General features: G+C 43.7%; 1 long non-coding RNA gene across 6 annotated transcripts in view; it reads right to left on the bottom strand.

Moving 5' to 3' along the window:
- The window catches only part of LOC148003798 (uncharacterized), a 188,844-nt gene that overhangs the window by 106,721 nt on the left and 58,324 nt on the right, over positions 1 to 23,799 (bottom strand). For all 6 annotated transcript variants that reach the window (XR_015629177.1, XR_015629184.1, XR_015629173.1 and 3 more), the window contains 2 exons: positions 5,600 to 5,696; positions 4,047 to 4,156 (listed from right to left, as the gene is read on the bottom strand). This is a non-coding gene — a long non-coding RNA (uncharacterized LOC148003798). The remainder of the gene's footprint in view (positions 1 to 4,046; positions 4,157 to 5,599; positions 5,697 to 23,799) is intronic.

Here is a 23,799-nt window from a genome sequence, read left to right as displayed (position 1 = left end):
TGTCAATTTCTATGTGGGCCATGATGGGAAAATAGTCTAGCTAGAGTTCAGACTGAAAGTGACAGTAAAAGGACAGGAAATCTGGGGACGGGCTCAGTGACTACATGACCTGCTCCACAAGCATAAGAACATGAGCGTAGATCCCTAGCACCAACATGAAAGATAGGCGCTGGCACAGATCTGCAATCTTGACACTTGGTAGGGGAACCAGGTGGATCCCTGGAGTTCATTCAAAGATCCTGTCTCAAAAAAATAAGGTAAAATGTGATTGAGGAATGCATCAGACATCAGCATCTGTACTCTACACACAGATACACACATACACACACACACACACACACACACACACACACACACTCATACATGAACATGTATGCGCGCCTGCACACACATAATACCTCAGTCTCAGTGATAGACCAGTTGCCTATCATCCAAGAGGCTTCAGGTTTCATTCCCAGCCCCACAGAAGAATCTCCTTTTTCACCACAGGCTACCCCTTTCAACCTTTCCTGCAGCCAGGTCTGGTTATCCAGTCCAGCACCATTGTTTCCTGCCTCTGTAGCCTTGGATAAGTCACTTTGCCTGTCTTTGAGGAAATGAAATTAATCCTCAAGTGGTCATTTATTTCAGGGCTGTAAAAATCAGTTGAATCTGGGGCTGGAGAGAGAGCTCAGTGGTTAAGAGCCCTTGCTGTTCTTGCAGAGGACTGAATCTGCTTCTCCACACTGACTACAGGCAGCTTGCTCCCACCTATAACTTTAATTACACCTGCAGATCGGATGCTCTCTTCTGGCCTTCATGGGCACCTTTATTCATCAGCACATATCCCCACATAGATGTGTATGCATACACATGACATAAAAATGAAAAATTTTCAAATCAATTATAAAGAATTGACTGAGCTAATAATTTGCAAAGCACTGAGCGTGGACTAAAAGATACAATAAAGGACAATCAGTAAAACAGTAATTATAGTTTACTTTTTTGTCTTTTGATTTTTTGTTTGTTTGCTTGTTTGCTTTACTTCTAAACATATTCTCACTATATGGTCCAGGATGTCCTAGAACTCACTATACAGCTCACGCTGGCCTTAAAGACTCTGATAGATACACACACACACACACACACACACACACACACACACACACACACACACACACACATTGATACTGAGTATGAGAGTGGAACCATGGATGGGAGTGGTAGAACTTGCCAGAATGGAAGTGGATGTCAGGAAGGCAGCAGGAGATCTGGAATCAGAAGAAACTTGAAAGGCTGCCATGTATAGATTTTATAGGCTAGAGGATGAAGGCACAGATGTTGGTGCAGGAAACTGGACTGAATATACACATACATATACACATACATACGATATATTATATGTTATGTTTAATATGTCATATATAATATGTCATATATGTATATGTATATATGAATATATATATATATGCTTTTAATGCTGACATATCTAGCAGATATTCACACAGCAGAAGGTACAAACTATTAGTTGAGCTAATTTATGGGCATGAGTACTATGTTTTGTTTTCAGTCACATAAGATTTTTTTCCCCTGTGATTACTTTCAGAATGGTAACATTCTGCCTCTTCAGCTTAACCTGTAGCAAATAAGACCAAATATAACTGTCTCCAGTCATAAGAGAAATCTTACTACCTGGAGAAGTTGCATGAATACCTTTCTCAAAATTTCTTCCTCCCAGCTCGCCATGCTAAGTGCCTCTTTAAGGAATTACATTTCAGGGAGTCGGCTATCATGACCAACAAGAAAGGGAAAAGTCAAAGCTTTATTTATCCATTGGATTTCCAGATGTTGAGTGTGTCTTAGTTTTGCCTGAATGGTATTGACAATTTATGGTTGTCTTTGGAAAATCATTTGATAATGATCCAACTATCTAGAACCTCTTTATTTTATGCCCGTTAAAAGAAAAGAAAGTTATTACCCAGGAAAATTTCCAGACTGCCATAAAAGAAAACCAATTGCTGCCAAGAGCTACCCGCCATAAAATTTCTCCTCACAGCTTCTTACCTTTATGTATCTGTACAGCAGCCTTTTTTAAAAATGAGAAGAGACCATCAATCATTTTTAAGGCTAATTGCAAATGTTTAGTGCAGAAATTAAATATTATAAGATGTGAAATAAGGTGTGTGGCATTCTAGAATTAAGTGTGTGCATCTCCCAGAGGGGACCACAAGAAGCATCAGGACTGTGGAACTAGGGGTATCCTTCTATGGGATCTTTAGTGAATCCTTGCTGGACGCCTTACCTCTTAGCCCCCACAGCTCCTAAAATAACACAGCTAGTAGAAGTTCCACTGCCTTAAAGGGTTCTTTGTAACCAGAAATGAGATAGAAATTGTATGAGCACTTTGAAAAAACAAAATGTGGGCTTGACAGGTAAAGGTCGTTGCCACCAACCCTGATGGCCTGAGTTACAGTCTCAGGACCCATTTGGTGAAAAGAGAGAAGTGACTCCAAGATGTCCTCTGCCCTACATACCTTGATGACTAGCTTTGGGGGCATAAGCTATGGTTTACAAGGGAGATGGACAAGGGAAAAGTAAGGCCTGCCAGCGCCATGTTTGTCAGACTTGGGCCTGCTAAAACTCTTCTATTATGCCTTTCCTCTCTTCCTCAATGCCCTGTTTCTTTATTGTTTTCCTTTCCTTTAACATTAATCAATTATGTTAATTAATCACATACCAGGCTCTGTGCTAAACTCAAGTTACATACTGGGCTCATAACACTCACAGTCTGGTAGGACAGACACCAGTGACAACAGCCTCCCTTGTCCTTGACATGGAGGAGGGCATGACCAGAGAGACAAACATAAACAAGCACTAGGGGTGGGGGGGTTAGCTGGCAAAAGAATTCAGGCAGAGGAAAGCATCTACATCGATATCTTAGTATTTACCAACGCCCACAGGGACGTACCAGACAATGAGGAAAGAGTTGATGCCATGAAGTGTCACCAAAGAGGCAACTCAGTGCCTCGTGAGGGATCCATTCAGTACATCAGACTTTATCACATGAGCAAAAAGAAAGCATTAAAGGGTGGAATGCACTGAAGAGAAAATAGCTGGCAGGAGCCATCAGCTTGAGGACAGGAACATATGTGGAAAAATTGAGTTAGCTATACAACACGATCCTGGCTACAGTTGTGAGGACTGGGGACACGGCTACCATGGTGGACAAAATTAACAAGGATGAAGTAGCATTTTTCCTGAGGATGGGAGAACAAAACAATCAAAATCTATTTCATTTGGTATGAGGAGAGTGCTGGTTGGGGTCTAAGGAGAGATGACCATACAAAATAAGGTTTGATAAAGCGAGGCCTAACTACCTTCTTAACACAGGGAATCCTGACCCAAAGATGTTAGCCACCGCTTTAATGAGAGTCACAGACTGGCCCAGTCACAAAGTGAAGACTAAAACCTCCCACTTCCTGTTGCATAGGATCCAGTCAGGCAAAAATTAGGACAGCAAAATCAAAGCAGCTGAGGGCAGATACAGAATGAGGCAGAAACTGTGCTCTCCAGTGCTCTTGGGAACTGAACTTTTGATGTTTAGATGTGTGAGCCTCACCCTTTAATGACTAAGCTGTCTCTTCAACTCTGCAAGACACTCAGAAAGGAGCACAGGGGTGTGGGGTGGGGGGAAAGTTGTTCCTGGTTCTCTCAGCTACGCTGGGCTTGATAAGGGTTCATGTTCCTGTGCTGTCCTGGGATAACTAACATGGTGCAAGGAAGAGATCTAATGGCATTGACTCAGACTATGAGGATGGCAGTCCTCCCTGTGGGTCACAACACAGTCCGACAGCATCACATCGAAGACCAAAGCAAGTCATGCTCCCTCTCCACCCACTCAGGCAGGCCTCACACGCAACACCTACTTTCCCAGATGTGTTCTTGGGGCTGATGGAGCACATCTGGATGCACCATGGCCCTCACTCCCGCCCCTCGCAAGTCCTGAGCTTCTCAGACAGTTTTACAAATGGAAGCAAGAGGCTTCTTGTGGTATACATTACACTCACCCTCAGCCAAAACGATGAGTCAAAGGAGCTAGAGACCCCGTGTGACCTCTGAAGCAGCCGGCCTCATACAGACTGGTATTGTGGCTTCCACAAGATTAATTGTATTTTTCCTGGAACAAAGCTAAAAATCACTCAAAGGGTAATAAATGCTGAAATATGTCTATGCTCTGCCAAAATTTCAGACAATAAGCCAATAAAGCAATTTTTACCTTATATATTTGAATGGATTCTATACCCCCAAAAACAGATCTTCTAGAATGCAATAGACTGAAGCAACCAGAGAACTCAAAAGATATATTCATTTTAGTTTAAATTTTTTACTTGGGTCTGTCAAGCCATTTGTTAGCATTTGCCACCCAAGAGACTCTGTAACCTCCCTCTCCTGGTTATATCTCTTTGTTGTAGGCATATGGACAGCATGAAGCCTCTGAAGGTCACTTCTTGTCACAGCAGTGATATCAATAATGCAAGGACTACAATGAGAGGAAACCTGTTGGCTACACAGCCACCTCTGGGCTTTCCAGACATTTCAGAGGTACACATAAAATCTCATCCTGGCATGAAATGAGAGCTGTTGTGGGTTCCCTCAACTCAAGTGGAGAGCTATAATAACCTGTATGTGTGCAGAAATTGGTGGGTTATAAAGAATGTTCATATAGCATCATCTTTATCCTCCCAGCAAACCTGTTTCTTGGGTATTATCATTAACATCACCATAAAGGTAATACAGCTAAGGACCCCACACTTTCAACAGGCTTGTAGAAACTCATTAGTAAGATGATCAGTCATGTATGTGAAGATGGCTAAATACATGGCTGTACTCACAAGTGACCATGATGGGCATCTGAGCAGAAGGTCAGGAAACTCAGAATAGAATCATTTTAAGTAAAGCGGTCATACTGGTCGGGGGAGGGGGTTGTTGGCAGTAAGGGTGGGGGAGGGGTAGCAGGGAGTATAGCAGGGATGGTGGAGGTGTGGGAAGGTAGCAGGGGGATGGTAGTGGTGGTTGAGATGGTGGGGAATGGTGCTACTAATGGTGATTGGGAGTACAGAGAAATGGTAGGGGGAGAAAGGGTGCTACTTATGGTGCCTTTGGTGGTGGTGGTGGTGGTGGTGGTGGTGGTGGTGGTGGTGGTGGTGGTGGTGGTGGTGGTGGTGGTGGTGGTATATTTGATACTAAGGGTTTAGGATAGGATTCTGTGAATGCTACACAAACCCTCTTTCGATAAGCTACATCCCCAAACCTTAAGAGGTTACATACATCGCTATTTCCAAAAGTGAGAGACAGATTTAGAAAGGACACAAAGGATACATTGGTACTCTGGAATTATCAATGTTACAATTGCACTTTATTCTAAATAGATGCCAGGACGTGCCGAGAACAAGATGTAAGAAAGGAGCACTTGAATTCTGTGACCTTTTTTCAAGGCAGACAGTGAGTATGGGAAACAAGCATACCAGTCCCTTGGCTCCTTGTCTTAGACAGTTTTCTGTTATTATATCAAATGTCTGAGAAAATCAATTTGTAAAGCTCAATTGTTTGTTTTGCTTACCATTTTGGAAGTTTGGTTCATTAGTTGTCTCTGTTGATTTGAGCCTATGGACAGACAGCACCTCACTGAGAAAGACTGCAGTAGACCTCTTCGTGGCCTGACAGCAAAGACAGAAAAGAAAGACACTAGGATCTTAGAATCCCCTTTAATGACATGCTCCCAAGGATCTAGTAGTCTCCAACTGTGGCCCTCTTTCTTAACAACTCCACTTTCTCCCAACAGTGTCATCTTGAGGAATAACCTTTAACATGTGGATCTTCGGGGGACATTCAAGATCTAACCTAGAACAAACAGACTCAAACAGTAAGTAGATAAGGAGCAATTGCAGTAAACCACATACATGAGCATCTTGAAGCAGAGTAGGAGAGAGGATGAAAATGTTACACAAACACATTCTACCCATTTGTCTTAAATGTCTGGACCATTTGCCTAATGGCAGCTTCTGTACACTCAGCAATGCTGACCTACAGAAACAGACTCTAGTTGACCATCAGAGCTCTGAAGAATCCTACTCCAGCAGATGTTTCCCAAGCTCTTTACATGCCAATCACATATAAATTCCAATCACAAACTTAGAAGTCTGAGGTCACTCAGTGCTATTAATACAGAAAAGGATCATGAGGCTTCTTGGGAAGAGGGGATGTTTGGTTTGTTGAGATGGGGTCTTATGTAGCCTAGGCTAACTTCAAACTTTATATGTAGCTCAGGATGATTTTGAACTTCTGATCTTCCTGCCTCAGTCTCTCGAGTGCTAAGATTATTGCAAGGCTGCACTACTAAGGCCAGGGGGATGGTGATGCTAATGGTGATTAGGTGCTAGGTACTAAGGCCAGGGACTCATGTGCTCTAGGCAAGCAGTCTGTCAAGTGAGATACAGGAAGGGCTTAGCAAGCTCTGACTACATGCAAGCTCTGGTCTATACACATTTCATTCTTACAACCCTTTTAAGTAAGTCTATCGCTGCCCCTGTTTTAAGCAGAAAGAGGTCAAGTTCCAGAAAACTTGAGTAGCTTGCACAAGATCACACAGCTAAATAAACATTAGACTAAAATATGGGTAAAGATTGGTCTCTTAGAGCTTGTCAATAAGACAGAGAGATGGGCTATGTTTATCTGAGAAAGCCACAGAATAGAAAATCACCAGTACTGATTTGTGTTTAGTGATGGTGTCCACCATTGAGTTTTTATGTTGCTCAAAATCTCACAGTATCTTCTACTGTGCTGATCCCTTCACGTGTGAGTTGGGTACCAGTCCTCTAGTGATGGAATGTGTGCTCTGATCATATGCTCAGGAGAAGGGTATGGAAACTAATGAGTACTCAGTTTCTGCTCAGGAGGAAAAAGTAGCTCTTCATGAACTCTCCAATCCCACAGCCCATTCCTGCGTAGCAGGGTGGAAGGCTCCTAGAACACTCCAAGGATGGAGGGAAATGAGTCTCTACTCAGATTCTTTATTCAGCACAGTTAGAGAACAGAATCCAAGTCAACTGCCTCCAGTTGCTGTGGACAGGCTAGCTGACGATAAGATGAACCCTCACCCAGAGTTCCAGTCTCTAAAGTCAATTTCTCTCTCTATTTCAGGAGTACATGACAGCTGACTAGCCAATATGGTTTCTGTCCTTATTGAATCTATATTCTATGGAATATGCGGTGGTTTTAAATATTAAATAATCCCCACAGACTCATAGATTAAAGGCTTGGTCTCCAGTTAGTGGCACTATTTCGGAAGGTATGGAAACTTCAGGAATTGAGACCACACAGAGGAAGTGGGTCACCCTGAGTGAGATGCTCTGGGAAGGACATCTTGTCCATGACCCGCTCCCTTTCCTGGTTGCTGTAAAGCATTATCACATGATATTTCTGCCTCCCCTCAGTTCCAAAGCAATGGACCAATGGGCCAGAACAAGCTTTTCCTCCTTCAGAGTCGTTTATATCTGGTATTCGATAACAAGGAAAATAAGTAAATGAGTGATGACTGACTGGGAGGCAAGGCACTTCGAAATGAATCTCCTTCAGGCTTCCTGTGGTTACCCCTTCCGCTCTGATTCCACTGCCAGAGTTTCCTTGTCGCCTTTCAGGGGCTACTGTACATTAAGATTCCATTTCACAGTGGGTGAAAGGATAAGATGTATCTTAATTTACCCTGTGTTCTGCCTACCTAGCTTATTTAGATTTTCAGCCCGCTGAGAAGGAATTGGTCTTTCTTAATGATCAGTTCAAGACTTCACCTGTTGCTGACACTGGAATGTATTCTAGCCCTGGTTAAAATTCAGTGATAGCATTTAACCAGGCAGCCTGGGGTAGCGGATCCTCTCTAGCCCACTGTCATTACTTAATTTTCTGCCTAGTCAAGAAAATAGGACTTGTAACTAGATTATGTCTGAACCTAGGAAACGTCACTCATTGAATTTCAACATCCAGCCTTAATGTTTGCTGGCATGGGTGAGCATCCAGATTTCCAACCTGACACCAAAGCTTTGCAGCTCCTACAGTTTCCAGAGCTTCCTGGTTCTCAGCTGCCCACTTCACACAAATTATTAGAAATTAATTTGACTTAGTTCGGCATTATCTGACAATCACACTGACCCCCCCCATGAAACTTTCTGACTAATTTACATCCCCGCTATGAGGCTTAATGTCTATGATGCCCACGCACATTAGTTTAAGCTCATGCCAATTATAAATTTTAATACAGTCTGAACATCATGCTGTTACTTAGCAACAAAGGTCACTCCAATAAATAATAATATCTTGTGAGCCTATTGATAGCCTCGATTCTTTTTCATGGGGATTGAAAGTGAGTAGGGAGACCTTTCTGAGCTCCCGCTAGCATTTGAACTATTGATAAGTAACAGCTCCCTTCAGTTCCTCTAAAGGCAGGCAAGTTCCCTCCCCTTGCCTGTTCATTCTGCTCCTCTTCCAGACAGCTGTTCTAGTGGCACTGTCTAAACGTCCCTCTTCCCACCATCTGTCTTCAGTGTCCGTTATATTGGAGCAGCATCAGAAAACCTGGTTAATGTACAGATTTAAAGGGATCCAGAAATATCAAGCTTAAATTGGGAGGGATGTTTTATTTCAGAGGTCAAAGGTTGAACATCCTTCCAAAGATGTCCAGCTTCCTGCTATCACAACATCCCAAAGTAACTGGACAATCAGGTTACCAATAAAACAAAACCAAACAACAGCAAGAAAAAAATAAATGCCCTGAAATAAAAGTCTCATACTTTAAATAACTTAAAGGTTTTGTGTTGGGTCACATTCATAGCTGTCCTTGGTTATGTGTGGCTCATGGGCTGAAGGTTGGACATATCTCTGTCCCTTAGAAAATGACATTATCTGTAGGCATGTTGTGTGGGTCTCTCTTTAGTGAACAACGTCAGAAGTATTCAAGACCTACAATTTCCACACTATGAGTGAACTCCAACTCAAGTCCCAGTGACATGGTCCCTTAGAGTCTTCGAGTCTCCTACATACTGGGTGCCTTGTCTCATCAACAGAGAGCAAAAACATCCTCTTTCCCCATGTGATGGGGAACTGAAAGTTACCTGGGTAAATGCAATACTCAGGGCTGTTCACAAACTGTCAAGATCAGTAGAAATTAAGGAAATTCCTGTTGTGAGCCTCAGAGGAGGCCAGACATGTCTTTGCTAAGCTGGCAAGGCTCTAGTGGAAGAAAATTCAGGCAATCTTTCAGTTCTCTTCCCAATGGCCAGGAAATTGTGCTGAAGGGCAATCTCAGAAGAAAGAAAAGTGAGTCCCAGTTTATCCCTTCTTCATCAAGACCTTCCATCACTAACATGGCCAAAGATTTGAGGCTTTGCAAAGACCTATTCATAAGGGATATGGTTCTCTCTCTCTCTCTCTCTCTCTCTCTCTCTCTCTCTCTCTCTCTCTCTCTCTCTCTCTCCCTCCCTCCCATGTGTGCGCACACACATATTGATCATACTTTTTTTTTGATCATACTTTTTATTCTATGAAAATCAAGTCCAGTGCTTTCAAATTAACTCATCATCAAGTACCAAATCCAGGCCCTTTACAGATTCAGTTTTTTAATCTGAAGACCTAGGCACCATTACTATTCCCATCCTATAAAGAGAAACTGAGGCACAGAAGCGCTCTGTATTATTTGCCTAGTATGCTTTAGGGGCACAGTATATCAACAAAGAGTCTCACTTCAAAACCCCCTGCATTTAGCTGACTCTGGTTTCTAGCTTCCTTGGCTCCTAGAATACTGTGAAACCATTCTCACACACCCATTCTATGGACCACAGTGCAAAATCTCAAAGGATCTTGTATTCCACAGAAATCTTCAAGATAAAGATTCAGGGGCATCTTGTCTTTTTCACTCTGCTTCTCCACAGTACATCCCAGCAAGTAAGTCCTGGTGAATTTCTCTTTCCTTGACCAGTTTTCCTCTTAAAGATCCAACCTTAGCATCATAATTCACTGTACGCTGTCCATCTGCAATGTGTTCAACCAGATGTCAGAAAGAAGAAGTTGTAGACACATGAGATACCCTGGTTAGGATGTGAACCTACATTCTGTGGCCATGAGCCCATCCGTGAGTTAAAAACACTAACTAAACAGAGTATTAGCACCAGTGAATTCATCTCTCCTAGAATTATCATTCCCCTTCATTCTTATGGATTAAAGGGAAATGAAGCTATCAATTAAGATGCTTTCCTTCCAGACCAGTGCTTCTCATAGCAAGATAGAAGGTCAATGATCTGTTGAGAAGGGAACCAAGTCATGTCATTTCAACAAACCCCTGGGGGCATTTCTCAGATTCACTCTGAGCACTGGTTGATCAGCCTAGTATGTCTACAGGTCCATAGTCATTGATGTCAGTCCAGGAGGTGCCACAGTGCAGGGGAATGCCCCTCCATTATTTCATTTTAATTAAAAATCATTTGCAATTCTCTTCCTAAGCCAGGGTAGCCCCAGGGCCTCCAAAATGACAGCTGTTAGAAGCTGCCTCCCACCCTCAGGCTTCTGCCACATATCACTTGGAAGCAAAGTAGAGACCCACTGGCCTTTGGTTCACCCTACCGGAGGAAATTGCTTCCTGCACTCATCCATGGGACTAAAGCCAGCCACGCCATCAGAAACCATAAAGAGGCCAAAGGCAAGCAGCCATCCACTTGGATATAATTCTCTTCAGGGTCTCTGCTTTTCCATGCTGCTTCCTTTCTCTACCCTGTTATACTCTGATTTAACTTGATTTCTAAGGTGTGTGTGTGTGTGTGTGTGTGTGTGTGTGTGTGTGTGTGTGTGTGTGTGTGTGTACCTCAGTGGCTTGCATGTTTCCTTAATCTTTACCTTACCTCAGGCCCAGGCACGAGGAAAGGTGTCTTAAAACAGGTCTCCATATTCTCAGCTTGTCATACACTTGTATGTACCCACCCAAAATTGGTTTAAAAAAAAACCTATTCAATTCCAAAGTGTGCAAGAGTTGAAGACAGACATGAATAAAATACCTATGTATTTGAAAAAGTCAAATGTTGTCGAGGAGTCAGATATGAAAATCAGTCATTGTAATATATGCAGGGAGTGTCATTAAAACTCCAAAATTATACAGAGGAAGGTAAGACAGACTTGGGCAGAATGGGGACACCCACACAGAGGAGTAAACAAAGGGAACTATTGTACTAGATCCTAAGGACTAGGGTCGGGAAAATCCCATCCAGATAGAAACACCAGTATAATGTAATGTAAAATAAAGTGGATGACCAGATGGGTTCAGGAGACTGCAGCAAGTTCTTCACCCTCTGAGTATTGGCTAAGTACAGAGTGTGGCACATGAAGAAACATGAAGTTAGACAGGCAATGGGGACCAGGTTTTAGAGGGCTTTGTGTGAACCCCTGGTGACTTCCTCTGGCAGTATAAGTAGCTTATCCCATCTCAGTAAAGCAGTTATTAGATGGAACCATAAGAAACTCACCAGCGGTCCATCATGTTGACCCACAGAGATGGAAGTCCCGTGGCCAAGCTAGCACAGTTCCTATTGCCATTTAAGAGGCAGGAGAATTAGAGCATCTCCATGTTTTCCCAGGGACATGTAGCTACTAAATAAGAGGTAGTTTCAAACCTCTTTCAGAGGCTTTCAGAGGAGAGATTACATTTTGCATAAGGAACACCTCAAGGAAGTGAGAGTAAGCATATTGATTACCTAGAGCAGAGCATCATGGGAATATGGAAAAACCAAGTAGAAATTTCCTGAAGCAAGAAGATAGTCAATATGTCTAGGAACCCAATAGAGCCAGCATGGCTGGAACAGAGAGAAGGGTTAAGAGAATGGTAGGAGATGACGTTTGAGCTGTGATGTGAAGTAGGATTAGGTCCAGCTTTTTAGTCCAGTGAGGCAGGAGAATGAACGCAGATGATTATCTGACTCCGATGTAAGAACTGACTTATGATCTAAAATGTAAACACGATATAAAGAAAATGATATCAAAACGTAAACATGAGAACCGAAAGTTTAAAAGTTAAAAAAGGAAATAAGGAAATATTATGCCATTGCTCAGGATGGTGATTTCTTGGATATGAACCCCAAAGTTTAGGCCAAAAAAATAAAAATAAAAATAAAGGGGAGATCACATTAATCTAAGTCACAGCTCCGAAAACAACTGACCAAGTGGGCAACCCATAGACCGTAAGAAAGGATTTGCAAATTATACACAGAAAAGGGACTGGTATGTAAAATATATAAAGAGTTGCTCAACGATGATAAAATAATTACAATTTTTTTAAAAGATGAGTAAAGGGTTTAGACATTTCTCAATAGAAGACAGTCAATTGTCCGGCAGGCATTCTTAGAAACTGCCCCACGTACCTAAGCGTGAGAGAGACTGAAACTGCACTGAGGAGTCCCCTTCCTTATTGAAGTTATGAAAGATAAAATGTGATGCTGAGAACACGGACAAGGGGGCACCCTACCCAGAACTGGGGCTGGTGTAAGTTTGGTGAAGCCATGTTGGAAAATAGTGTGGAGGCTGCTCAAGAAAACTAAAACCAAACACCTCGTATAGTCCTGGAATCCCACTGCCCTGAGGAACGGAAATCAGTGTGTTCGGGGGATGTTGGAGAGCAAAAGTACCTTCTGTCCGCGTGTGCAAGCTCATAAGTTAATAAGGTGAGTAGCTGTTCCGCACTCGGCCACCATCCCCAGTAGATGCTGAGACCAGAGAGTGTGACTAACAGTGCAATCCCCCTTCTAAGACTTGCCCCTCCCCCGCCCCCAGCTTCCATCTAGCTTTCTTTCCAGTGCCATTCCCCAGGTCACTTTTGTGGCTATTCTTGCTAAGAATTTCATACTGTATGCGCTATTCATATATTGTCCTTCCCCAACTCCTCCTAAGTCCTCCCATTCCCCCCATACATATTCATACATGCCTCAGCCCTATCCTGTCTGGGAAACACTTATTTAGAGCTGAGCACTCCCAAGTCTCTCAGTCTCATCCATTGGTCAGCTGTGCCTCTTGGTAATCTCTGGCAAGGAGCAACTTCTCTGATGAGGGCTGAGCAGGGGCCTGATCTAAGAGTATAGTCATATGACATTGGCAGCCACATTATTATGCTTCTTTAGCCAAATAATAGTGGTAGGCTCTCCCCTAGGGCCCATGATCTATCTAGTCACGTTTGTAATCCTTGAGTCACCAGCCATGCGCTCATTCATCCCCCTGTACACCATGCATTCATTCATCCCCTATATACCATGCATTCATTCATCCCCCTGTACACCATGCGCTCATTCATCCCCCTATATACCATGCATTCATTCATCCCCTATATACCATGCATTCATTCATCCCCTATATACCATGCATTCATTCATCCCCTATATACCATGCATTCATTCATCCCCCCATATACCATGCATTCATTCATCCCCCTATATACCATGCATTCATTCATCCCCCTGTACACCATGCGCTCATTCATCCCCATATGCCATGCGCTCATTCATTCCCCATATGCCATGCATTCATTCATCCCCTATACACCATGCATTCATTCATCCCCCTGTACACCATGCATTCATTCATTCCCCATATGCCATGCATTCATTCATCCCCTATACACTATGCAGTCATTCATCCCCCTATATACCATGCATTCATTCATCCCCTATATACCATGCATTCATTCATCCCCCTATATACCATGCATTCATTCATCCCCTATATACCATGCATTCATTCATCCCCCTATATACCATGCATTCATTCATCCCCTATATACCATGCGCTCATTCATCCCCCATATGCCATGCGCTCATTCATCCCCCTGTACACCACTCTGCTCTAAGCAGCATCTCCTCTTCTGACTCTGTTGTAAAAAGAATTTGACAGTCCCCTGCACCCAAAGTCAAACATCTGTATGTCTGATTGTGAACACGCAGATACACGTAATATAAGCATGAATGTGTTCCATATGTTTCCTGGGAGTACACGGCGGCTCTACCAGAACAAGAAGGCATCCAAAAGGAATCAGACACATGGATTTTACTTATCAGTCTGTCTGTGGCTTTGATTTCAGAAAGAAATTAACATTTCAGTCTATGTAAACAATCTTTGTCTTTGAAAGAAACAAAAGGGAAATTGTTTTTCCCCCTTGCAATAGAATTTGTCTCCTTCTGTTAGTAAGCACCAGTTAAGGTCAGGGGGAAAAATGCTTCTACAGCCTTGCAATGGTAGCCCTGACTCGACATTGATTGATATCTGGATCAGCTAACAAACAACTGTGCTCTGGCCACCTAAGCCTTCCTCTCCGTAGAAGAATGAGCCAGCCTTTTTGGAAGAGGTCATACTACTTTCACATTCACTTTCGGTGACACTGGGAAGAGCACAGGCCTGAAGCTGTCCCTACAGCAGGTGGCTCGTTCCTGTCAATCCCTGGAAGTGATGGGTCTGCTGAGCTTTTATTTGTAATTCCAGAGGCTGCCATATACCATTATGTGACCATGTTGCCTTTCACATGTGCTAGCATGTGCAGTGCACTGTCAGACGGGAACACCATTTTGGATCTGGCCCCATCTGTTAACTCCTACCATGGTCTTCAGAAGAGTAGAAAATACCTAGTGGCTTTGCTGTCACTCTTGACCAAGGAAACTGACTCCCAAACAAAATCCAAACCACTTCTTTATGAGAACCCACGGAACATATATCATCCTTGGAAAAATAACTTCCTAAGTAGGCAAGGTTTTCGTTGTTTTTCTATGAAACTAATGCCCACATCTACTAATGCCCATTTGGTTAAAAGTCTTTGATGTGTGATTATGACACCAGTTAATACTTTCAGGAGAATCACATCATCTGACTTCAGCTTCCCTGAGGTAACCCACTACTCAACCCAATCATAGTCCTGGAGAGGCTTTGGGAAGTGGGTAAATGGGAGATCCTGACATGGGGCTCAGAAGCACTCCAGTTTACTAAGTGTGTGATCAGTGTCAGTCCTTGACACTCTGCCCTTCTGCACTTCCCTTATTTGAAAATGATGCTATCAGTCTAAACAACATTAGCAACACATTCAAAAGACAAAGGGGCCTAGGAGAGATGAGCATCCAATTAGGGAATACTCTGGGGTTGGGATAAAGAGTGACAGAAGCCTATTGGGGCTGGCCTAGAAAGATTCCTAAGGCACAATGACCACAGTAAACAGAAAAAGAGCAACTCACAGAAGACAAACTGAAAAGCCAGCCCTATTTATTTTTAAGAGAGATCCATGTAGAAAATGTAAACTGAAAATTGCCACACGTTGATGGGTAAATAACTATGTATGTATGTGTGTAACACACCTCTGCACTCTCAGAATTGTGAAAGTGCGCTTCCACATCATAGAGTTGCAGTGTAACTGGCTCCTCCGTGGCTGAGGTACACTGAGGGCAGAATCTTCTTTTTACCCAGTGTTCTTTATTTTCTACAAGGAGGGAGCACTGTGAAACACCACGACCAAAGCGACGTGGAGAGGAATGAGTTTATTTGGCTGACACTTCCATATCACCGCTCATCATCAGCACCGGAACTCAAACAGGGCAGGAACCTGGAGGCAGGAGCTGATGCAAATGAGGTCATTTAGGGATGCTGCTTACTGGCTTGCTCATCATGACTTGCTCAGAATCCAGGACTACTACTCGCGCAGAGGTGGTACCACCCTCAATGGCATGGACCCTTCCCCATAAATCACTACTTTAAAAAATGTTGCCCCAAAAAATGCTTGCCCCAAAATGTCTTAATAGAAGTATTTTCTCAGTTCAGGCTCCCTCTTCTCCGATGACTCTAGCTTGTGTCAAGTTGTCATAAGACTAACCAGGACGGTGTGTAACTCGGAAATAACAAAACCTAAGTCGATTCATTTCCTTCTTTAAGACGAACGGGGTGGAAAGATGACTCGGAGATTAAAAGCATTTAAAAGGAGTTAGCGAGTGCTGGAGCACAGTTAGTTGGTTCACCATTATCCCTTTTTTCCTGGTATTCTTTCCTCTCATTCCTCTTACAATATAATGCCACAAGCTGAAAATTTGCTATTCTAGCCTCCCCTGTGGCTCCAAAAGGCCAGATAATGTGGCTAATGAGACATGAATGGATGGGCTGGAAGGAAGAGGTGGTGGTACCTTTTGTCCTTGCCTTGAAAGGATAAGGTGCCTGAAACCGCAGCAGCTAGTCTGCCAGTGTGAAGTGTCAAGGCTAAGGGGGCTGCAGAGGCCAGGCCACATGATGCTTAGCCACTAAACAAATACCAGCAGCTGCCTGCCTCCAGAATTCTTCACGTTATTAGGAAATATAAATCTCTGTTAGTTTAAGCTACTGTTGAGCATTTTGTTGCTAGCGGCCGTGTTCATTCCAAACTAGCATAAATGCTTGCACTATGTGCTGGGAAAAGGCAAACTCGAGATGTTCATTTTATAAGGAAGAGGGAGAATCAGAAGCGGCATAAATGACCAAGGTTACAGATGAAAATGGTGCCCAAACTATAAATAGGAGAAGGAACAAAACAAGAGTAACACAATTTCTTCAGTCCCCAGCTCAGGGAGAAGGAGAGGGCATGCGATCCAAAGTCATAAAAACAAGAGGGCTGTTGAGCCAATTAAATGAGATAGAATTCATGGACATGGTTTATAAATACAATCGCATATACAAATCTAAAGGCTGGCAGAGGGGTAGTATATGGTTAGGTTGAACCCTATATGGATGGTAGCTAAAATTTCACACCCTGTCATACTCCTGGAATTAAAGTCTCATCACCCCACATGCAAAGACACGGATCTCCAGAAAGATTATCTCACTTCTCTGCTGCACATCGTTCTCTTAATACAAAAATTGGTATCACGGTAGTGATTATTTTCCATGGTTCTTTGGTAGGATTTCAATAAAAAGCTAGAGGGCTTTGTCCAGTGTACTTCAGAGCTCTGACATTGTTACATTGTTATACTAGATGATCCCAAGGCACCTGTGTATCGAAATGTATGCTCACGGCTTCCCTGTTACGTACAGAAAGACCCACGCTAGTTCTTCCTGGTTAACGAACTCGGCTATTAAAGAAATGTAGCACTCACCCAAGGAAGAAAAACCTTAGCAATCCTGAAATATCTCCAGGGGAGCCACAAAAAGCAAGCGGGGTACTGAGGGGTTAAAATGGAATGGTGGAAACATGCAGGGAAAGAGATAAGACATGAACGCAGGGGAAGCAAATGAGCACCCAAAAGAGAACAACACCTGAGGGCAGTGTAGGAAACATCCCGAGCCATCAAGAGATTAATTGTCAAACATAAGTGCAGAAAGGATTAGGGAGACCCAAAAGGCCAGAGAGATGTGAAAGGGAAATGATGGTCCAAGAACATTGGAGCAGAAAGGGAAAGTCACAAATCCTTTTACAGAAGCACAACAGAGCGAAGAGCCATCCCGGGGGGAGTGGGGGGCAAATGTAATCCAAACGGTGAACAACAAGCCCTTGAGCAGATCTGGTGTGGCCTGGGTTGTGGAGGCCACAAGGAAGGACCAATGTAAGGAGATTGGGAAGGGTGTGCCAGTGTGGAGAAAGCATCCAAGTGTTGCAGTAAATCACCAACCCCATCCAAGCCCAGCAGACTGCTAACCAGGAGAGCCTGAGAAAGATGCAGAAGTCCCGAGCAAAGCCTGGAGAAGGAAAAGGGTCCTGCAGGTGGTGACTTAGCCCGGTGATCAGAGTCGTATGTTGACAGAGAACATCAAGTACCAGGTTGAGCACTTTAGCAAGCAGGGCTCAGCCTGGCTAGTGGGGCTTGTGGTAGTGATTCCTATGGGTGTTTATGGTGAAGACCCTAAGCTAGGTTTTGTCAGTGTGGACCACAAAATTATTAAGCCAATTAGAACTCAAGAATCTCACAAACAAGGAACTGGAGGTGCTTAACTCAGTAGTAGGCACTTGCCTAAGCAAGCCCAAAATCCTGGGTTAGTTTCCCAAGTCCAATTAAAAAAAATAAAAGGGAGGGAGAGAAAGAGGGAGCAGGATAAGAAGAGGGGGGGAGGGAGAGAGGGAGGGAGAGAGAGAGAGAGAGAGAGAGAGAGAGAGAGAGAGAGAGAGATGTGCCATGCACCAACAAATGCCAAAGTCTCCTTTGGTTCTGCCATAACTCATCATCACCTCCACTCTACTCCTACAAATTCTTATGGTCAAAACTTACATGTTGTAAGATCCTGAGGTGGAACAAAACACAAGACACTAAGGAAGGAAGATCTTAGGAGCCAAGTACACTGCCTAAAAAGGCAGATGAGGGATATAGCCATAGGCTGTATAGAAGATAGAGAAGCTGAAGAGAAGGGGATCTGTCCAGAGACATTTAGCCCATTTTGACCAAGAACTGACTTGGCTTCAGCTGAGCTTAAGTGAATCTCTAAAGGCAGAAGCAGCCTCTTCTGTATGCATGGCTCTTACACACAGCAAGGTCGGAAACAGCAGCTCTCAAGGTCATGCTCAGCTCTCTGAAACGCAGGGCTTAGTGATCATAGACATAAGGAGCGTGCTTGTCAACTCAAAGTACAGGCTTTGTTTGGATGGGATGGGGCAGGGCACTTGCACCAAGTGGGCGGAAGAGACTGGCTTCAGGTGGTCTTTAAAGATAACTGAGCTCTTGGAGAATGGGCAAGAGTGCTAGAAAAGAGCCACGCAGATCTGATCCTAATTATAGAACAGCTCTATGCTTGTCCAAAAGCAAAGAAGTCTCGGCCAAGAGAGTCACCGGGCTTCAGCAGTCAGCAGGAATTTCAATGGCATTCCATCAACACAAAGCTTCCTGGGCTTGCTCCATGCCACCAGGCTGTGCTGACAGCATCTACTTCATGTGGCTCTTGCTTTCTGATTCCCATAGTGCTTTCTGTCTTCCTGACTGTTCTTGCTAGGACTCCATTGTGTCAGTAGGGCAGAAAATCAGTCTAGGAAGGCCTAAAGAGTGATTACGTGAGCAACATATGGGAAGAAATGGGTGTCAGTGGCATTGGTGAACTCTGTGTGTGTGTGTGTGTGTGTGTGAGAGAGAGAGAGAGAGAGAGAGAGAGAGAGAGAGAGAGAGAGAGAGATGCGTGCCTTTCTGCTCACACATGCAGATGTGTCCTCGTCTATCAGACTTGAGGAAAGGTTTCCCACTGAGCCCAAACTTGATAGTTGTTCCAGGAGCCTTGCTAGCCATGATCTGCAAGGACCTCTCTGCCTCCTTTTCTACTTCTCCACCTTGGTGTTGTGGTTATGGGCACACATGTATGACCAACCTCAACTTTTTATGTGGATGCTAAGACTCTGAACTCAGGTCTTCGTGTTTGAGAGGTAAATGTTCTTAGTGTCTATCTCCAATCCCATAGCACTGTGGAATTTTACAATGTTGGGAAGAAACTTGGAGAAAAGTCAAGAAATCACTCAGAAAAAAGGACAAGGACAGAGAAAGAGCTGAAGACAGCTGAGAAAGGAAGCTGAGAAAAGATTAAAGGGGGCAGCAGGTGTACTTGGGCAAAAGAGCCCCGTGCTATTTGCCTCCTAGTTGTGTAAGCTCTAAATGAACCTGAATTGCTCAAGGAGTCTTGGGTTTACATTTGAAGATGGTAGGGAGGTGGGGTGAGGTTCAGAAACAGAGCTCTGTTCTCCATTCACATTAAAGTAGAACATGTAAAAACCTACATTCCTGACTGTTGCCATATGACCCAAGGCAAGTCACATTGCTATTCTAAGCCTTAGTTTCTTTGTGTGCAAAGTGGGATCTAATTGCCTGCTTGGAGTGTGTGTATTGGGGGGGGGGGGTCTTGTGGAGAGCACAATTCCTTGGCATAAACAACAAGCAAGTTGGCACTTAGTATTTTGTTTGTTAACAATTACTGGAAAGAAAAACAACACAGCCAGGGCAGATGAAAGCTATAGCTTCAGGTGTCATATAGTTACAGAATTGGTCTGACTACTGTAACCATTCACCCAGAAGATCGAGATGCTCGTATGACTCAAGCCTCAACATGAGTATACACTAAATGGATGCTGTCCCCTGGGTAGGAAGAGATCTATCTTGTGTTCACTAAAAGCCGCCCCCTCCCCACTGGCCCCACCAAACACTCCCTACCAGCTGTAATTATGCCACTGAAATGTCAGTATCTCTTCCCTCTATATCTGAGTAACAAGGTCCCCTATTAAAATGTTGCTGTCATCTGGAAGGCAAACCGATCAGGATTTTTTTTTTATCAACTGTTAATGCTTCAGATATCATGAGTTTAACAGATTAGCTACTTGGTGATTTTTGCAAGCAAAGCAAATAGCTGCCCTTGACATGCGCTCATTGCTCAGAGCCCTGGGGAGGGGGCTCTAGAAGAGTCCCATCTGTGGGGAAGGAAAGACACAGAGGGGGAAAACAAAGCCAGATGTTGTCGAGTTAAGTCCGGAATACAGAGGAACCCCCTTGGGAAGCAGTAGTAGCGTCCCAGAGGGAACCAGAACTATGCATAGAGGGAGGCTCAGAAAATGAGGGAGACTGAGAAGTAGCACAGTAGTCAGCTGGCCCCGTGGTTTTTATGGAGGTTGCTGCAAGAGATAGGCTGGGAGTTAAGTGTGGAGGCTAAGAGTCAGCCAAGCCCAAGGTCAAGGATCTGTCCAAACGTTGGGTCAGATGGCTTGAGGATCCAAGTGTGCTTCCACCTGACCTAAGATTCTAAGTGACAACCCAGAACGGCCACAGCATGCATCCAAGACAGCTCCCAAGGCTGGCCCTCGCGAATGCATGTGTTCAGCTAATTCTGAAACTCTGAAAGGCCTAGTTGGTGGGAGTAAAGGGAAGAGGAGAGTGCCATTGGGGTATTAGGAGAAATCAGGCCTGGAGAGTCTGCCGAAACCTGTGTGTAAAGGAAGGAAAGGAATCAATCGATAGCAGTCATCTTGAAAGATATGGCAGGTCTGAAGCTTGGTGACAGAAATGCTCAGGTTTGCTTGGTTCATCACTACATCTCCCAGTGATGGTTCCATTCCAGAACATACCACACAACGGCAGCAAAAGGGGGTGTGAACAAGGGTTACTCAGAATGTCTCTTCTTTATCCAAGAGCTTGCCTTTTTTTTCCCCTGAGGCAAGTACTGAGCTGGTCCATGAGTGAGATCATGATTAATAAGTAGAGGGTCAAATGGACTCTCCGAATGAGGACCAATATTTGGGATAAGGGAGTAATAGTGACTTAGCTGCTTGGCCAATGCAGAGGCCCCATGTCTCTACCGCTGTCCTTAAGTCTGGATGAGTTTCTGAGGCGCTTCCACTGACAGGAAACCTGTCCATTGAGCTAAACAGATATAAAGGAGGTTCACTGGAGCCGCTTATCAGGACTGTCTCCCTCCTGAAAGTTAACCTTGAGGAAGAAGGGGAAAGAGCCTTGCGGAGAAGTCACCCTGGCTTCTTTCCCATGACAGCACTTGAACAAATCCACCCCAGGCTTTTTCTTCTCCAGCTTGTCGCAAAGCAGAGTGGCATTTCGAAGGACACGTTTACCTCCTGGCCATGTCTGGCTCCCACACCATCTCATCAAATCACAGCACACGATGAAGCTAGTGAGACTGATATCCCTCTGTGGCGCGTGGTTCGGGAGCCGCTCAACACCCGTGAACAAGGGGCATCTAAATGGAAGTGCTCGGAGACAGAGAGAGTCCAAATCTCACGATAACGGCAAAAGGAAGGGAAGGGAAGGAAGCCTTTAATTGATGTAGCAGAGGAGAAAAATTCGGGAAAACATATGGAGTACTAGTAACGAGCTGGACACAGCCTCGGGGAAAAATCTGGACCTTGGCTTTTTAGAAGCTCTTCCTTAATACTTCGCAACATCTGGACCCCATCCATCTGCCATGTCCTGTCCCTGGGAAATGTAACCAAACAAATCAACTATTCTGCTCCTCATTTCCAACACTTTCGTTTTTACGGTAGATGGGAAATCTTCAGCAATCGCTGCTGGAGCATTTATGAATTTTTTTAAATCATCAGGTAGACTAAAGCAGCTATGGCAAGTTCCAGATCTTTCTGTTTGCCTGCCACCTTTGGTTTTTCGCAGGTCTGACTCAGGCCCAAGAAGTGGGACCAACACAAGCGGATTTCACCAGACTCCAGAGAAGTACATTTTAAGAGAAATTAAAAGTTATCCGTGGGTTTCTCGTTACCCTGTCTTCCATGACAACCAGCAGACACAGTTTTCCATTCTCCAACCTCCATGAGTGGAAAAGAAAAAGTTGATAAGTGTGTTAATTACCCAAATAGACATTCAAAACTTGTATGTTTATGGGTGATGGCCTCTTGCCAACCAAAACAAGTATCTACTAAAAGTTCAAGATGATTTTTTCCCTTCTACTTTGCCATAGAACTTTCACACATAGCCTTGTATTCAGAAAATGGAACTCACTTTTTCCCACCCTTAAAATGAAAATAGCAGGGTAGGTGACCACTCAGCTGCATTCCCCAGCCAAAGTCTATAAGCTTATGTACAGATGAATGCATCTATTTTATTTATACATATCCAAAGTTAAGTATATACTCGAATAATAAATCTATGACAATATCTAAATGTAAAAGTAAACTTTCATGTACATATGTGTACATACGTGTGAGTGCACGCACAACTGTGGAGAAGCATACTGACAGGCTAGCATCGTTCTAAGATACAGATACATGTTCCCATGCATCTGACATGGATGGATTTTGCCTCTCAGGCTTTATTCTCTGGGTTTAAAAAAAGAAGTTAGGACTTGGAATCATGGGTGGAAAATGAGTTTTGACTTGCTTGCCAAATCTCACTCCTTGCCAGCATCATTATGTCGAAAAACATTGGTGGAGCTATGCCTGGGCTCGGCATAAAAGAGTGCTTATATTTATGAGTATTTATATATAGGGAACATTTATGATGAGTAATTAAAATAAGTCATAACATGAGACAGATCATTCATGATATTGCTGCTGCTCTCAATAAGTCTATTAAAGTCTAAACCCTATTCCATTTGTGGGAAGAGCTATCTCAGGAACAAAGAGAGAAGCTGGTGTTTGGGGTATCCTTTAGGGTTTCACCACCAAAAAAAAAAAAAAAAAAAAAAAAAAAAGAGCATCCAAAAAATGGGATACATCTTTGGTCAGAACTCAAACCTCAGCATTGTGAGTCCAGATTCATTAACTCTCCACACCACTCCTCAAAATGGTATAACCTACCCATGCTGAGCCAACCACCCAATCATGCTCTGCCAATTAGGCAGAGCCCCCACAGAAAAGGAGCAATCCCCTATCTCTTCGTATTTCAAGCAGAATAAAATCAGTTATGAAACTGGTTGCATAGATAACTGAAAAGATAAGAAACTAAGCAGGTGGAGACACCGCAGGAGGAGGAGTAGCAGAAGGTGACCCTATTTTTCCTGAATGGGCAGTGGGAGAGGGTGCAAATCGGTGTTTCAGAAGCTGCCCGGCAAGGGTTGACATTAACAGAGAATCCATGGAACGCTAGAACCCCTGAAATGAAAGCCAGAAAGGCCTGCTTCTCTCCGATCCTGATTTGATTCCCAGTCTTTTGCAAGTGGTAGAAAGGACGCCCCAGAAATAGTCTCATTGACTAAATACAGTCAGACGGCATTTACAAAGAAAGCCCAGAATACCTAGACACACAGTTGTAAGAAACAGCAGGCAGAGATAACAGAATATATTGCCAGATAGGTAGATGCTCAAGGGATTTCAGGCCATGA

The sequence above is a fragment of the Rattus norvegicus genome, chromosome 9, assembly GCF_021556685.1.
Source record: "Rattus norvegicus strain SHRSP/BbbUtx chromosome 9, alternate assembly SHRSP_T2T, whole genome shotgun sequence".
Lineage (NCBI taxonomy): Eukaryota > Metazoa > Chordata > Mammalia > Rodentia > Muridae > Rattus > Rattus norvegicus.
The sequence above is the reverse complement of the archived record's forward strand: the minus strand, read 5'-3'. Positions and strand labels throughout refer to the sequence as shown.